Raw genomic sequence first — 17,096 nt, 5'->3', positions numbered from 1 at the left:
CTGTACCACACAAATGTACTGGGTATTTTAAAAATTAAATTTAATAAAATCCTGAAATCGAGAAAAGAAAAGAGATAGGTGAAGAGATGTGAATTTAGGCAGGCGAGAAGTTTATGATAGAGCAAGGAAGTTCAGAGAGCGCATCATTTAAAAACTGTAATCTGCTCCAGTTTCTGGTTCCACATGTGTAGAGCTTGGAAGTTTCCATTTCATCCTAAAAATATGTAAAAAGCTAAACAAGCTGAAAAATCAAAAACTCTTCTGAGATCCATAAGAGAAGGGCAAACGACTGCCCTCTCCAACGTTGGAGAGACAGGCAAACACAGAGAATCACCACATAGTGGAGGAGAAGCCTCCACTGGAACCAGTGCTGCGCTAGGGAAGCTGAAAAGGACATTGACAAATTGCTGCAGGCAATTCTGAGACTGTGGGCAAGTCTAAGAGTTAAAACTTCAGGGGGACCCAGCTACTACAGGGGCGGGAGAAGCACACTTTGGTGAACGTCACCTTCAAGAACTCGATCAGGTTCTCAGAGTAAATACTGGAGAAAATTTCTCCTTGTGCTTTTAGCTGGGGAAGGAGAAAAGGAACCATTCTGAAATACATTAGAGCTCTCTGCCCTCAGGAGAAACTAGCTAACCAGAACCTAACCTGCTGGGGTTTTATCAAGCCTAACAGACCTGGAGAGAGGGAAATAGCCAAACTGCAGCCTATTCTAACCAACCTGTCACACGCACCCAAGCGGGACAGAAAAAAAGGTGGGGAGAAAAAAACAAAACAAAGCAAAAATGAGAAACACTGTGAAGTTCACAGTGCAGAGGCAAAGGCTTACTAAAAGACCGAGACCTAATCATCGGACTGGAAAACACCCGCTTCCCCACACATCACTACCACATTGCTAAAGGCCTACAAACAGCAGGTTCTTTTACCCAGGACACCATGTCCAGCTATCAAGAAAAGATTACTGAAAGGCAAAAAACAGTTTCAAGAGACAAAGCAAGCATCAGGACCAAACATGGCAGGGAAGTCGGAATTGTTAGGTAATTTAAAACAACTATGATTATACATCAACTACATTTCAATTAAATTTTTTTAAAAAATAAAATAACTATGATTAATATACTAAGGACTCTAATATTGGGTAAAATAGTCAGTGTGCAAGAACAGGTGGGCAATGTAAGCACAGATGAAAATTCTAAGAAATAACCAAAAAGAAATGCTAGAAATCAAAAGTGCTGTAATGGAAATGAAGATTGCTTTTGATGGGCTTGTTAGCAGACTAAACAGGGCTGAAGAAGAATCTCTGAACTTGAGGATATCTCCATAGAACCCCCCAAAATTAAAAGTCAAAGAGAACAGAGACTAAACAACAACAACAACAAAATATCCAAGAACTGTGGGACTACAAAAAGCGTAACACATGTAATGGAAGTTTCCCCAAATTAATGTCAGATATCAAATTGCAGATCCAGCTGAGAGAACACCATGGTGGATAAATGCCTCCGGCCTCAAATAAAAAAAAAAAAGCCCGTTACATCTAGGCATATCATTTTCAAACCGCAGAAAATCAAACATAAAGAAAGAAATCCTGAAAGAAAAATATCCTGAAAGAAGCCAGAGAGAAAACATACCTTACTTACAGAGGAGCAAAGATAAGAATCACATACAACTTCTCAGAAATCAACCAAGTAATGAAATATTTACAGTGTTGAAGAAAAAACTCCCAGAGATCTAGAATTCTGCACCCTGCAAAATTATCCTTCAAAAGTGAAGGAGAGATAGAGAAACAACAAGTTTCTACTGTATAGCACAGGGAACTATATTCAATATCTTGTAGTAACGTATAGTGAAAAAGAATATGAAAAGGAATATATGTATGTTCATGTATGACTGAAGCATTATGCTGTGCTCCAGAAATTGACACAACATTGTAAACTGACTTAACTTCAATTAAAAAAAAATTTTGTAAGTGAAGGAGAAATACTTTCTCAGACAAGAACTGAGGGAATTTGTTGCCAGAAGACCTGCCTTGCAAGAAATGTTCAAAAAAGTTATTTAGAGAGAGGGAAAATAATACAGCTCAGAAACTCAGATCTATATACATAGAAAAGGACAGCACTCGAGAAGAATAAGTGAAGGTAAAATAAAAACTTGTATTATTTTTCTTATTTTAGATTGACCTAACAGATAATAGTTTGTTCCAAAAAATAATAGCAACAATGCATTTGATTATGTTTGCATATATATTTTTATAACATATGTGTGTGTGAAATGAATGAAGCAATGATACAGGAACGGGAGGGAGGAATGAGGATTATTTTCCTATTATAAGGTACTTACACTACTTGTGAAGTGGTATAGTGTTATTGGAAGTGAATCTAAATTAGTTGTAAACTTTATAGTGTAGACTCTAGGGTAACCACTGTAAAAAGTAAAAATGGAGTATAACTGATATGATAAGAAAGAGAAAACAAAATCATAGAAAATGCTCAATTAAACCACAAAAGTCAGAAAAAGAACAGAAGACAAAAATAGGAACAAACAACAATGGTAGTGCAAGAATGACATGCAAATTCATGACACGCTCCAAAATTTTTACACTAGAAACTGACACAACATTGTAGACTAACTTCAATTAAAAAATACATAAAACACACACATACAAATAACAAGGGCAGTAAACAGAAAATAGTAACAAACACGGTTGGCATTAATCCAGGTGTATCAGTAATCACTTTGAATTTCAATGGTCTAAAGGCACCAGTTAAAAGACAGAGACTGTCAGAGAGGATCAAAAAAACAAGATCCCAACTACATGTTGCCTACAAGAATCCCACTTAAAATATAAAGACACATATAGATTAAAAGTAAAGGGGTGGAGAAAGATATACCATGCTAACACTAATCAAAATAAAGCAGGAGTAACTATATTATAAATTTCACATAGAGCAGACTTCAAAGCAAGCAAAATTATCAGGTGTAAAGAGAGGCATTACATAATGACAAAGGGGTCAATTCTCCAAGAAGACATAACAGTCCTTAATGTGTATGTACCTAATAACAGAGCATCAAAATTCATAAGGCAAAATACTAATAGAAATGCAAGGAGAAATAGATGAACACACTATTATAATTGGAGACTTCTATTCCCCTCTATCAGAAATGGACAGAGTCAGCAGGCAGAAAATAAGGAAGGACACAGGTGAACTCAACAACACCATCGATCAATTTCACACGACATCCACTAGACTACTTTATCCAGCAACAGCACAAGACACATTTTTCTCAAGTTCACATGGTATATTCACTGAGAGAGACCACATTCTGGTCCATAAAACACATCCTAAGAAATTTAAAGAAATGGAAATCACACAATGTCTGCTTTCAGACCTCAGTGGAATTAAACTAGAAATCAATTACACAAAGATAATTGGAAAAATCCCAAAATACATGGAGATTAAATGACACATTTCTAAATAACACATGAGTTTAAGGGAAAAAAATCTCAAGAGAATTTTTTTTAGTATTTTTAACTAAATGAATACTAAAATACAACTTACCAAAATTTGTGGGACACAGTGAAAGCAGTGCTTAAAGGGAAATGTCTAGCATTGAATGCATATATTAGAAAAGAAGATCTAAAATCAATTATCTAAGCTTCCACCTTAGGAAACTAGAAAAAGGAGAGCAAATTAAATTCAAAGTAAGAGAAGAAAAGAATTAATAAAAAATTGAGCAAGGTGGGTGGGTATAGTTCAGTGGCAGAGGGCATACTTAGGTCCTGGGTTCAATCCACAGTACCTCCATTAAAAAAATAGAAAATAGAGCAGAAATCAATAAAATTGAAAACAAGAAATTGACATAGAAAAATCAATAAAACAAAAACTGGTTCTTTAAAAGGATCAATAAAATTGATACACCTCTAGCCAGATCAAGAAAAAAAAAGAGGACACAAATTGCTAATATCAGAAATGAAAGAGGGGACATCACTATAGACCCTATGGACATTAAAAGGAATATAAAACTATATACACCCCTATTCCCACAAGTCTGATAACTTCAATGAAATAGACCCATTTCTTGAAAGGCACAAACTGCCAAAACTCACGTAAGAAGAAACAATCTGAATAGGCTTGTTTCTATTAAAGATATTGAATCAATAATTAATAACCTTCCAAAACAGAAAAAGTAGTTTGAGTTCACTGATAAATTCTTTAAAACTTACTACAAAGCTACAGCAATAAAGACATTGTGGGGTGGGGGAGGGTATAGTTCACGTGGCAGAGCGCAAGATTAGTATGTAGGAGGTTCTGGGTTCAATCCCTAGTATTTCCTCTAAAAATAAATAAATGAATAAACCTAATTACCTCCCCCTCAAAAATAAATAAATAAATAAATAAATAAAAAGACATTGTGGCATTGGTGAAAAACAAATAGATCAATGGAACAGAGTAGAGTGCCCAGATAGAACCACAGAAATACAGTCAAATGATCTTTGACAAAGGAGCAAAGGCAATACAATCAAGAAAATAAAGTTTTTTCAACAAACGATGCTGGAATAATTAGATAGCCACATGTAAAAAAATGAATCTAGAACCCACAGACCTTACACTCGTCACAAAAATTAACTCAAAATGAATCACAAACCTAAAAGTAAAATGCAAAACTATAAAAACTCCTAGAAGATAACACAGGAGAAAATCTAGATGACCTTGGCTTTGGGAATGATTCTACAGAAATGACACTGAAGGCATGAACCATGAAAGAAAGTACTGATTAGCTAGACTTCATTAAAATTAAAATGTTCTGCGCTGTGAAAGGTGCTGTCAAGAAAAATGTAAAGACATGCAGCAGACTGTGAGAAAGTATTTGCAAAAGACGTATGTGATAAAGGGCTGCTAAAATATACAAAGAACTCTTAAAACTCAACAATAAGAAAACAAACCACCCAATTAAAAATGGGCCAAAGAGCTCAGCAGACATCTCACCAAATAAGCATGTGAAAAGATGATCCACATCGTAGGTCATCAGGGAAATGCAAATTACAGCAATAAGGACATACCACTAACACACCTATTAGAATAGCCAAAATCCAGAACACTGAGAGGAGGAGGAACACTGAGAAAACCAAATGCCACCAAGAATGTAGAGCAAAAGGAACCTTCATTCACTGTTGGTAGGAATGCAAAATGGTGCAGCCACTTTAGAAGACAGTTTGGCAGTCTTACAGAACTAAACATACCTTTACTGTATGAGCCAGCATAAATCCTTGGTATTTACCCAAAGGAGTTGAAAACTTATGTCCACACAAAAAACTGCGTGTGGATGCTTATAGCAACTTCATCAGCAAATGCCGAAACTTGAAAGCAGCCAAGGTGTCCTCAGCAGGCGAATGGATATACTATGGCACATCCAGACAATGGAATATTTATTTATTCAGTGCTAGAAACAAACGAGCTATCAAGCCATTAAAAGACAAGAGAACTTAAATGCAGATGACTGAGTGAAAGAAACCAATCTGAAAAGACTACATATTGTATGATTCCAGCTCTATGACGTGCTGAAAAAGGCAAAACTATGGAGGGAATACAAATATGAGTGGTTGCCAGGGGCTGGGAGGAAGGGCGGAATGGGCGGGATGAGTAGGCAGAGCACAGAGAACTTTTTGGGCAGTGAAAGTTCCCTTGTGTGGCTGAACCACACTGACTCCATCCTGTCAGCTCCATCTTGGCCCCGCAGTCCTACTCCCTCCCCTTTCTGTGTTACTGAACTTTGGCCTGTTCACAGAGAATGCACCCAAGCCAGATAAGTTCCCTATCAGCTTTACCCTTACCTGTATCTGATAGGAAAAAAATGGAAGAATGTGTTTTGCTGATACAGATGGTTAATGGTCATGACATCCCCTGGGGGAGGAAAAAACCCGAGTTCCAGTCTGCGCAGCCCTGCCTCTCACTTGGTAGTCAGATTCTATTGTTAGCTTTGGCCCCTTTACACCCTCCTGTACCCTCTAGATTGTCCATCTGCCTGAGCCTTCCTGCCTGTATGTAAGTCACTCACGATAAACTTCATAATTGCACTTGTACGGAGTTGCCCACCTCATTTTTCTGGCTCAAAGTTCCTTCTCAGTTTGGAGGATATTATTCAATATCTTCACCTCCCAACAACTCTGTAGGATACAATGGTGGATATATATCGTCACACATTTGTCCAAACCCTCGGAATGTACACCAAGAGTGAACCCAAAAGTAAACTATGGACTTTGGATGATGGTGATGATAGGTCAACGTAGGTTCATTGATCGTAACAAATGTGTCACACTGGTAGGGGATGTTGATAATGTGGGAGGAGGTGCATGTGTGGGGGAGGGGTGGGAGGCAAGAGGGGAGTATATGGGATATATCTGTATCCTCTCAATTTTGCTGTTAACCTATAATCGCTCTAAAAATTTAAGTCTGTTTTAAAAAAACTGTGATCTTCCCCACAACTCCCTCTATTCTCTCCTTTGCTTTATTTTTCTCCATAGAATTTGTCACCATCTGACATACTATTTATTTCACTTATTTGCTTTCTTTATTGCCTCTTCCTTCTGTTAGAATATTCATTGACGGATAGGATTTTTTTTTTCACTTACCGCTGTATATTTAGAGCCTAGAACAGTGCCTGACACAGAACAAGCGCTCTGTAAATAACTGCTGACTACAAGTTCAGTTAGGATATACTTAATTGATTATGTTTTCTCTTCTGTCTTAAGTAGAAGATCTCACCTCCACCTTGCAATGCAGACCCACAAATCTAGGCAAGGTGCTCCCCAGTCATCTGTGGGGGTCCCCAAAGGAGGTTTACAGGCACCAATGAGCAAGGGTGGTCATCTGTGGACTGACATCAAGCATTTCAGACACTCCTGCTCAGGATTCCTTCTACTGGGTACCAACTTTTCCTGGCTCCTAGAAACAAGCAATGTCAGCTTTTAGTTCTCTGTTAAATGCTCCAACCTTCTGAAAGCTGTAGATAGACTGGTATTATAGGATCATAAAATACTAATGCCACGAGAGATCTTTAAAATCAGCTAGTCCAAACCTCTCTTTTAGCAGCTGCATAAATAGCTGGAGTTTTCCTCACAGCTCAGTTTGGTGTCCAAGCCAAGATCAGAACCCAGAGCCAGGACTAGACTCCCGGCCTCCTGAGGGTCCCACGCATTCAACAGTTTGCTTAAATATAGCCACAGTTCTGTTGTACCTTTTCACTTGGCTCATAGGTAGTTAATTTATCTTTAATTTTTAAATTTTGGTTTTGAATGCTGGCTCAGGCATTCTCCTGTACTAATGGGAGGGTCAACTGGCATCATAATTTGGGAAAGAAACAAAAGCCTTAAATGTGTGCATACCCTTTCACCCATTAATTGTATGTCTGGGAATTTATCCGGAAAAAAAAAATTGAAAATGTTTGCAATGGGTCCTTGCAAACCTACCCAGTGTTTCTCTTCCTCTGCTGGTAACTGGATGTCTCTTTCATCTACCAATTTATGCCAGCAGGGTATGAGAGTGTCCCTGAATTCTAACCAACCAAAATACTTACGAAATATGTTTTCCTTTTCATAATTGACAAACGGTATCCCCTTGATGTTTTCAGTTGACTTTCTTTGATGTATAGTCAGAGCTTTTTCCACGTGCTTATGGCCACTTGTATTTCCCATTTACTTATTGAATAACCCTTCTCCTCTCTCCCTTCCCACTACTTTTTTCCCTTTCCCACTATTTTGTAATATGACTGGCATCGTCACACCACTAGGGGATGTCTCTGAGCTATGTCTCTTATTAACTTCTCTGTGCTGGCAGGAGTGACATTCTGAGCTGACCTGGATGACGTGAATTTCCACAAACAGGAGTGGGGCGAGGACAGCTCGTCCAGTCTGTAGGAATGGGGTGCACAGGCTGTTGACCAAGGGCCTCGCTGTATGATAACATGGCGCCTCCCAACCTTCTTAGTCTTAATTTTACTACCCAGGAAATCTAACCTGTGGAGTCCAACACATATTTTAAAACATTTTTCCAATACAAATATTTGTTGTCTTTTAATTTTGTCCATAAAGACATTGGGGAGGGAGAAACACTACCAACCACCAATTTTAGAACATTTTTGTCATCCCCAAAAGAAACTTCGTACGCACCCATTAGCAATCACTCTCCATCAGATCTCTCATCCCAGCCCTAGGCAGCCACTCATCTAGTTTGTGTCTAGAAATGTATCTGTTTTGAATATTTCATATAAATGGGACCGCAGAATACGTTAGAATTGCTTCTGGATGTCTCTCATAAACTCAGTCACACAACGATTTAGTCCAACGTCTAAAGCTCAAAAAAAGTCTAACCTCTGAACCTCCTCAGGCTGTTTGTCCGTCTTCTTCGTGTTTGGATTCAGCATTCCAACACTGATGGATGCTTTTGGGGGCGCCATGTCTCCATGGTTACTGTCCTGAACTCCCATGTTCTTTTAACGGAAACAGAAACCCATCTTGGATGCACAGTTAAGCTTTCCAAGCCTCTCTTCCCCCTTCCCCTTCCCTTCCCCCTTGCAAAGCTGCACAGAAAGAAGCAGGAACAGGGCCCCCGCCTTGAAGTTCCTCTGATTGTCCAGTCCTCCATGGAAAATCTTATTGTTCGTCAGGACACAAGCAAAATGAATGTCCTTAAAAGGAGAAAAGCAACTGCACCAAGGAGGATGATGCTCGCCCAGACAGCCTCCTCCTGACCCTACTCGGGCCGGTACGGAGCAGAGGACCAGCAGACAAGCTCGGGCCCGCGCCTGGGAAGACCTCAAGGAAGGGTGTCTGTAATCCGTCCCCTACTTGAAAGAAAGCAGGGCTTGGGAAGGCTGCCTCTCCCACAGGCCTCCCTCTGGTGCCAGATGCAGCTACTGTGAAAAGAAGCACAGCTCCCACCCGGGACTTAAAACAGGAAAAGCTTCTGAAACAGAAGTTATTTGGGAGCGGGGAGCGGGAGGGCGGTGAAACTGGCCAGGGCCAGCAGCACTCAGCTCCGCCACGCTCAACAGCAAGCAGAGAATCAGAACCAGAATGACAACGCGTTTCTTCTCCCTTGTCGGCTGGCAGCCCCCTTTCACTCCACTAGTTACCTTATCTCACCTCTTCTCACTGTAGCATTTCCACCCCTTTCATCCGCTACTCCACCTCACCCTGTGCAATTAAAACCCTATACACCAAACACCTCTGGTGCGGATCAAGTGTTTAGGAAAGGAAGCCCTGGGCTAGTCATTACCCTTTGTTTTCCAGGAAGATAAGAAATAGGTGAGGAAAGATTTATACGCTAGGGGTCATAAGTTAAATCTTTACATAGTCTGTCCCCTGTCCTGCTAAAACTGGGCTTTGGTTTTAGTTTTAAAAAAGGATCAAAGAGCTTTTTTCATTTATATGAGGATTTATTATTCACGTTAGGTTTATCATTCATATCACAAGGCCTGTTTTCATAACTCTAAGAATTGTTTGTCTGTAACCTGGAGCCTGTGAATGTTACAGCAATCTACATTTGTCTGAGGGTTTGGTAGAAAAAACTGTCTTTGTTCACGTAAGTTGTAAACTGTTAGTCCTCACAGGATGCTGACCTCACTCAGGGACCTGGTCATTATTAACTCTCTCTGACATTACTGATCTTTCTCTAATTAACTGCACCAATAGAAAAACCTCTGAGGGTTCTCAGGAACCTATTTAAAGCCATTCCTTCTTGTACAAAATAAATATACAAAGTCATAAATTAATCTCTAAGGTTAACTGGAAAATACAATGCAGAATCTTACTTTTCCAAACTCACCTGTATATCCAAAGCGAGTAATTCACACAAATATCTAGGATAATGTAAAGCTCTCTGGAAGGATCTCACAACTCACCAGGGGCTGAGGTCACGGCAGATTTGGGGGTGAAGGAACAGGTCACCAATTCAGGGAGGGAAAAATTCACATCACCTGTTGGTGTTTTGATACTGATGACAGCATTTCCCGCTCTGACACTTTTTGCAGGAGGAGTGGGCTAGTGGTGAGCGCCTACAGTCTGCCAGGCTAAAGGCTCGCTGACTCCTCAACACAGCTTCTTGAAGTAGGTACTGTTATTCCCACTCCCTGTTGGGGAAACTAATGCAAAGAAGGCTTCAGTCACTTGACCAGAGTCACAAAGCTAGTGAGTGGCTCAGAATCCACGCCACTGGCCATGACGCTTCACTGAATAAAAGGGAATCTTTCTTTCAATCAACAGATACTTGAGCATCTACCATAAACTAGGTCCTAAGGAAGCTCCGCAAACAAATATGATCTTTGCTGTCAAGGAGGGGAAAATGAATGGGGGTAATTTAGTAGGAGAAACAAGAGAAGCTCATAAGTAAATAGGAACAAAATGAAGTTTCCAAAGAGAGGTACAGACATTTTTCCATGGGGGCTCGGAGGAGAGATGGGACACTCTCACCTCACATCCAGTTTGGAAGATGAAGGCTTCACTCAGTTCAGGGATTTGAACTGGATCTTACAGAAGAGCAGCATTCTGACCAGGAGATAGCTGGGGAGGGACAGAAAAGGTTCCACGCTGAGGAAAACATATGGTATGTTGGAGAGTCCTGTTTGGCCAATGGGTTCTCACATGGACGAAAATGGATCAGATGGAACCTAGCATGAAGGAGGACCAGGTCTCCGGACACCCTGTCTTGGGTTCCTTCCACGACTCTTCGTCGCCTTGTCAATCTGAACATTCACCTGCTGATGACAGCTTGACAGAACCTCCCTGGGACTCAAGGACTTTAGTTTGGAAGGAAGCAATTCCTTCCCGGGCTATTTCCTTCAGCTGGGGGTGGACTTCTAGCTCTGGGCTGCTACCAAGAAGCCGAGAGTGACTTAAAGCTACTCTTTTACCACTCGTAGGGTATTTGTCCCACCCACTTTGATATAATCCTTTTATAAGCCTCACAATGGTTTCCTTCTCCTGCTAGAGGAAAAATTTGGGTCTGATTCAAAACTGAGTAACTTTCAATCGCTAACCTCAAAGAGGCCAAAGTCCACGGGAGATGACAAACACAAAATTCATAATTGCATTATCACATGGTACCTGTAGTGACAGAGGTGTGCCCAGAGTAAGCTGGAAAAGAAAAGGGTTCCCAACCCAGCCTGAAGGAATTGAGGTGTCCTGAAACTACAGCAGCTAAGTGGAGACTTGTGGGTGACAGGAGGCCGCCAGTCGAGTGGGGCTGTAAGATGTGGAGGACCTCCTAGGAAAGACACAGAGGTGGGAAACAGTGTGATGTCTGTAAGGAACCGTAAGCAATTTGGTGGGAGGCAGAGAGAGCCAGAAAGAAGGCAGGAGAGGAAGATTAATACGGCTCTGTGTCCTCCAAAATACATAGCAAACTGCATCCTATGCAGTAGACCCTCCATAAAATTAAAAAATAAATAAATCCAATGATGGATGGAGTAACTTCTCTAAAGTTCCTTGCAGTCCCCAAAAGTCAGGGCTGTGGCTCAAGGCCTCTCTGAGATTTGAGTTCCAAGTAGTGTGAGTTTCTAATGGAAAAATATCAAACCTCAACTCTGGGCTCATTTTCCAGAAAGTCTGCTCCATAGAAGTATCTACTTGGGTGAGGGGGAATGATGGTTAACCTACCCTAAAGGGTAAGTTATACTGTTTGCTGAGTTGACTCTGCTTGTGGGTGAGTTGCCAAAACCAGGCTGTGGACTGAGGACAATCACAGGGAGGGGTAAGATCTGTGGTGCTTTACCAGGTTGAAGCAGAGGAATAAGATAAGTGAGATAAAGATCAGGCTGATTCAGGCTTATCTCCTTCTCAGAACTCTGAGGCCAGGGTCCTGGGATAGAGGGAAGGGGGAAGGAGGGGCTGGTGCCTGTGCAGAAGACAAACAGCAGGAAGGTGGCAGCACTCACCTGCGATTACCTTCCTAGAAGACACAGACCTGGGATAAATTACTGAAATCAGCATGAAAGGTTTATCCCCCACACAACGGTCCACGAATTAAGGGCCTTCAACAGTGCCTACCCCAAGGCCAGTGCTTGCAAGGCTATGAGGATTTTGTGTCCACCCTCCTCACCCACCCACAACATTAGAATCTTAAATGCTGCTGTGAGGTCTTCAAAATAGGAAACCTGGCCACTGTCTAGGATTCCAGGTACTTTGTCGCTAATCCGTAAGGAAATGAGGGAAAGTGAAAAATCAGAGGATGGAAAATCCTTACCCCTTGCCCCTCCCAGCCACCTGGACTGGATATTACAAGGGCACAGGAGGAACCATCATCTGTCTTGGCTGCAGAACGAGACAGTGTTAGCCACACTCTGCTCCCCAGCGCACTGACTCCCATCTGAGAAGTGCTATTCCCCAAGATGCCCCATTCCCTGGGGCACACAGTGGGTGCTACAGGGTTAGACACAGGGATTCTCCACACGAGATGGGCATGTTAGTCCCCTGGTCTCCTTGGTTGTTCCCCTGCCCCCACCCCTCCCCAGGGCCACCATGCCTATGCCTTGTCCCCCAGCTTCTGCTCTTTTGTGAAAATTCATGGTGAATCCCGAAGTTGAGGCACTTCCCACTGAGACCCAGATGACTCTCCTTCCCATTTATGTCCCCTCTCTCACCCCAGATGCGAACAAGTGAAACCGAGGGTAGTCATCAGTTAGATCCATGAAACTCTAAGTTGCCTAATAACTAATACACTGTGACCTGCCTTCCCTGATCGGGCTCGCTTTAATTGTTTTTACAAAAACTTGCACATCCTCTAAGTCTCACGCAGCCTAAACAATAAGAAGTTTGCCTGAGTTGTCTTTCAGAAACTTACAGTCAACTGTGTCCAGTCCGAGCTTGAGCCAGTTAAGACGGGTTGAGACCCCCATCCTCCATCTGGCATGCACCAGTGAACTTTTGACGTCAGGGGCCCCCAAATCCACCCTCAGAACGTGCTAATGGCTCCATTTTCCGAACGAAGAAGCCTGTAGCTTAGCTGCGCCTGTGCAGGACGCTGATTCCATCCCCTTTTTATATCCCCGTCGCCTTCCCCACGCCCTCCACGCCTCAGACGACCTTTCTTCTTTATCCCATAAATACCCCGAGCCCCTGGCCTTCAGGCAGGCCTATCTGAGATCTGTCCTCCCTCTCCTTGCTTGGCTGTTGGTGAATAAATCTTTCTCTGCTGCAAACCTCGGTGTCTCAGCGTTTGGCTCGCTGTGCATCTGGCAAACCAACCTGGTTTGGTGACACAGCTTGATCTGGGGACACCGCTGTGCCCAGTGATAGTCTTCCTTAAGTGATATTTCCACCTCCTACTTCAAGAATCTGTTCATCACTGGGTGCCACACAAGAAGCGCTTTTATGATACTCTGGGCCACGAGCACCCCAGGTGCACTCACTTCTCACGGTACCTGTTCAGCCCGCTCCCTGACCCTATTCGAGTGACTCTTGCCTCTCCTGTTGGAGCCTTTCTAACACCTGCCTGTTTTCAGTGACAGAGCTCCGTTTCTAAAGACACAGTGGTTTCTTTAGTCTCAAACGCCTTCCCAGAGAAGTACCTGCACTTACTTATTTTCCTTCCACTCCTCGACCAGGCCCCTATCCCGTAGGTGACTTTATCTGTTTACTTTGTCTACATACATTGTCATGACTCTTCTCATTTTTTCTGGCCATTTAAAAATGTAAAAACCAGTGGGGCGGGTATAGCTCAGTGGTAGAGCACGTGCTTAGCATGCATGGGTCCTGGATTTAATCCCAGTACCTCCATTAAAAAACAATGATAAATAACTTTCTCCTCCCAAAGCAAATAAAAATGTAAAAACCATCCTTAGTGCTCAGGCCATACAAAAACAGGTGGTGAGCCAGAGCAAACCGTGAGATGGGCAGTAGGCAAGTGAAGAAGCACAAAACATCCTTTCAAATGGAGAGGAGGGCTAGGAGGAAAATAAGACAGTGTGAAATATGCCAGAGTGTGGGTGTCTCTGGGTAACACGGATGAGGAAGTCAGGGAAGGTTCTCTGACGACAGGACGTTTCAGCTGAGACGTGACATGAGACTCATGCAAAGATGGGGAAGGAAAGAGCTTAGATGTTCGGAGATAAAGTCAGAAAGGTGGGTGAGGACAAGATCCTGTGGGCCTGGTGAGCCATGGTAAGGAGACTGGCTCTCAATATAGGTGCCCTGGGAACCACAGATCTGAAAGAGGACAGAGGCTGTGAGGCTGGGCCCGGGAAGTTTTATGTCTACGAAGCTCCTCATGTGATTCTGATGCACTACCAAATTGAGAACTCTCCCTTATAGCATCCTAGTCACTTCCCCTCAGAAGTCTGACTCTGGATCATCTGTCTAGAATCTTCTGGAAAGGGTACTTCCAAAGGCCTTCTTTCCCCCACCACGTAGTCTGCAGTAAGGGCTTCTAGCTGGGCCGTGGTCTCACAATGCCCCATCCTACCCACTCCATGACTGAAGAATGGATCAAGACGTTCTGAATCACACAGGAAGTCAACTAGGAGATTCCTGCCTCACAAGAGGGACAGGCGTAAACTTTTACAGGAGCTAATTCAAGTTGGGATTCCCTGGAATTTAACAAGGATAAACATCTATCTGACTTTTTACCATATTTATTAAGTGTATTTAGTTACTCTCCAGTATACATCCTGCCATCTCCTAGAATTTATGATATAGCCAAAAGCTACTCATTAGGTTTACAGACTATTCCCCCAGTAAGAATTATCCAAGATATAATCATTACCTAAGAACTTGAGCTTTGATTAAATTTGCAGGCTTTCTTCCTCCAGTTGGAATTCTCTTAAACTCAATAATGTGAGAATTTCATTTAAAGCCTGAACCATATTTGGCTATTATGATACAACAGAAAGAGAGCCAGCCTGGAAATCTGAGATCAGGGGCCTGGTCCCAGTCTCACCCTACTGGATTCAAGCAAGTCACTTAGCGTTTCTGCACAGGTTGTAATGCCTTCATCACATCCAGAGCTCCTCTCTTCTGTGGGTCTTCTTTTCTGAAATCTTAGGAAGGTGATTCTCTGGCTTTTGCTATGGGATTTTCCCTTAAGACACTAACATGCACTCATTTGAACAGATTTCTAAAAACCCTGTTTCCTGATCATTTTCCTCTGCAGTCCACACAACCCAACAGTGCTAAGCACATAGTATAGGTGGGTGCTCAAGAAATACTTGTTGAGGGAGGGTATAACTCAGTGGTAGAGCGCATGCCTGGCACGCATGAGGTCCTGGGTTCAATCCCCAATACCTCCATTTAAAAATAAATAAACATAATTACCTCCCCTTCAACAACAAAAAGATAAAGTTTAAAAAAAGACTAAAGATGAGTTTATTAAAAAAAAAAAGAGGTACTTGTTGAACAAAGTTTAGGATACATTTTCAGGAGACAGCAAGGGATACTCGGGGGGTGAAGAAACGTGCATTATTTACATTTTCTTCCTTCGACTTTGCCGTATTTGCTAAATTTTAAACAAAGCGAACAGCAATCCAAAACCTCCTCTAATATCGTTCCCCCTAAGGCTGGTCCACTTCCCCTGCACCGTTCCTATGGCAGAAGGTGCTCGTAGACTGTCCCTTCGCTTCCCTTTCTTTGGAAATCCATGACCATCCACCATGGGGAAGAAATACTGATTCTGAAGGGAGTCACGTCATCCCTTCTGGAATACGAAGATGAAAGCTGGTCTCGGAGGAAGAAATGCCCGCGGGGACCCTGGCCATACACTCCACCCGCGTGCAGCCCTCCTCTGGCCCCCGAGTCCCCCAAGCTCAACTCGCGGCAGCTCCAGACACTCGGGAAAGGAAAGTCCCAGCTTAGCCCAGGACACGCCCAGCCTTCTGCGCGTGCGCGCCCCGCCCCTGGGAGCCGCAGAGCCGCGCTCTCTCCGGGCTCCGTGAACGTGCAAGTGAAAGCGGCCCGCGAGGGAACGGGCGCCTCTTCTCCCCCTGGCGGACAACAGTGGAACAACCGGGCTTGGGGAGCGGTTTTGGCGGATAGGGGGTCGTGGAGGGTTGAGCAGAAGAGCTTTGACATCTTTTGGGACCTGACCTCGTTTTGCGGCAGCTTCTTTCCCCAGGTTTCACTTCCAGTTCAGAACAAGGGGGAAAGGAAGGCACCAACCTTGAGCTCCTGATATGTGCTGGGCCCTTTGCGTGTGTTATCTCGTTAAATCTTCCCAACAGCTTTACTGAGTTATTAGTCCTATTTACAGAGAAGGAAACTGAAGGACTGACTTACCCAGAGTAGCACAGCTAACTAGTCATGAGTCTGGTACCCAGGTCTGTGTGCTCCAAAGGTCGACCGCATCCTTAACCTGTTGGGCCTGGAGAAAGGAGAGCTGCTTCTCCTCTCTCTCTGAGAAGGCTCAGCAAGAACACCCAGAACCATTTCCAAGGTCATTTTAAAAGAAGCTTAGCTCATTAGGCATGAGAACTTTCCAGGCTGGTCCATGTGCCTGGGGCATCAGGTAGGAACCCAGCTATAGGTTAAGATACAGGAGCTCAGGGCAAGACCGTCCAGGTATCTGAACAGAGTCCTTCTCCAGGATCGGGGGTTGAGGGAGCACGAGAAAGGACCCAGAGGAGTCAAGATGGATATCCTCATTGATGAGGCTATCAGGGACACTGAAGGTTAATATCGGCTCCTGCAACTGGGGAATTGTTTAGGGATGAGAGAAGCAGTTTCTATGACACCCATCTGGTGACCAGATCTTTAGAAGAGACATACTATCCAGATGATGCCACAGCCTCCCCTCGCCTTTCAAGAGAGACAGAAGTGGATGGGAGAAGTGAGAATGTGTATAATGAGGCAGAGGCTGCTGGCCTGAATTTCCAATGAAAAGGATCAATGGTGAAATTGCAGAAATGTCCAAATTAAGGGAGCTAGAAAGCTGGCAGGTTGTCTGGGTGGCTTCTGCCCATGATCCTAGGGAGATTCACAAAGAGCAGCTCTCATTTCTTCACAGGGCAACTTTGGAAGAGACCAGAAACTCGAGGCAGACTCATGAGGGGAAGACAACATGGTTTCTAGAAGGAAAGGTGATACCTGACATCCTAGAAGCATGAGACAGTCT

This window comes from Vicugna pacos, chromosome 16 (assembly GCF_048564905.1).
Source record: "Vicugna pacos chromosome 16, VicPac4, whole genome shotgun sequence".
NCBI lineage: Eukaryota > Metazoa > Chordata > Mammalia > Artiodactyla > Camelidae > Vicugna > Vicugna pacos.
The sequence above is the reverse complement of the archived record's forward strand: the minus strand, read 5'-3'. Positions refer to the sequence as shown.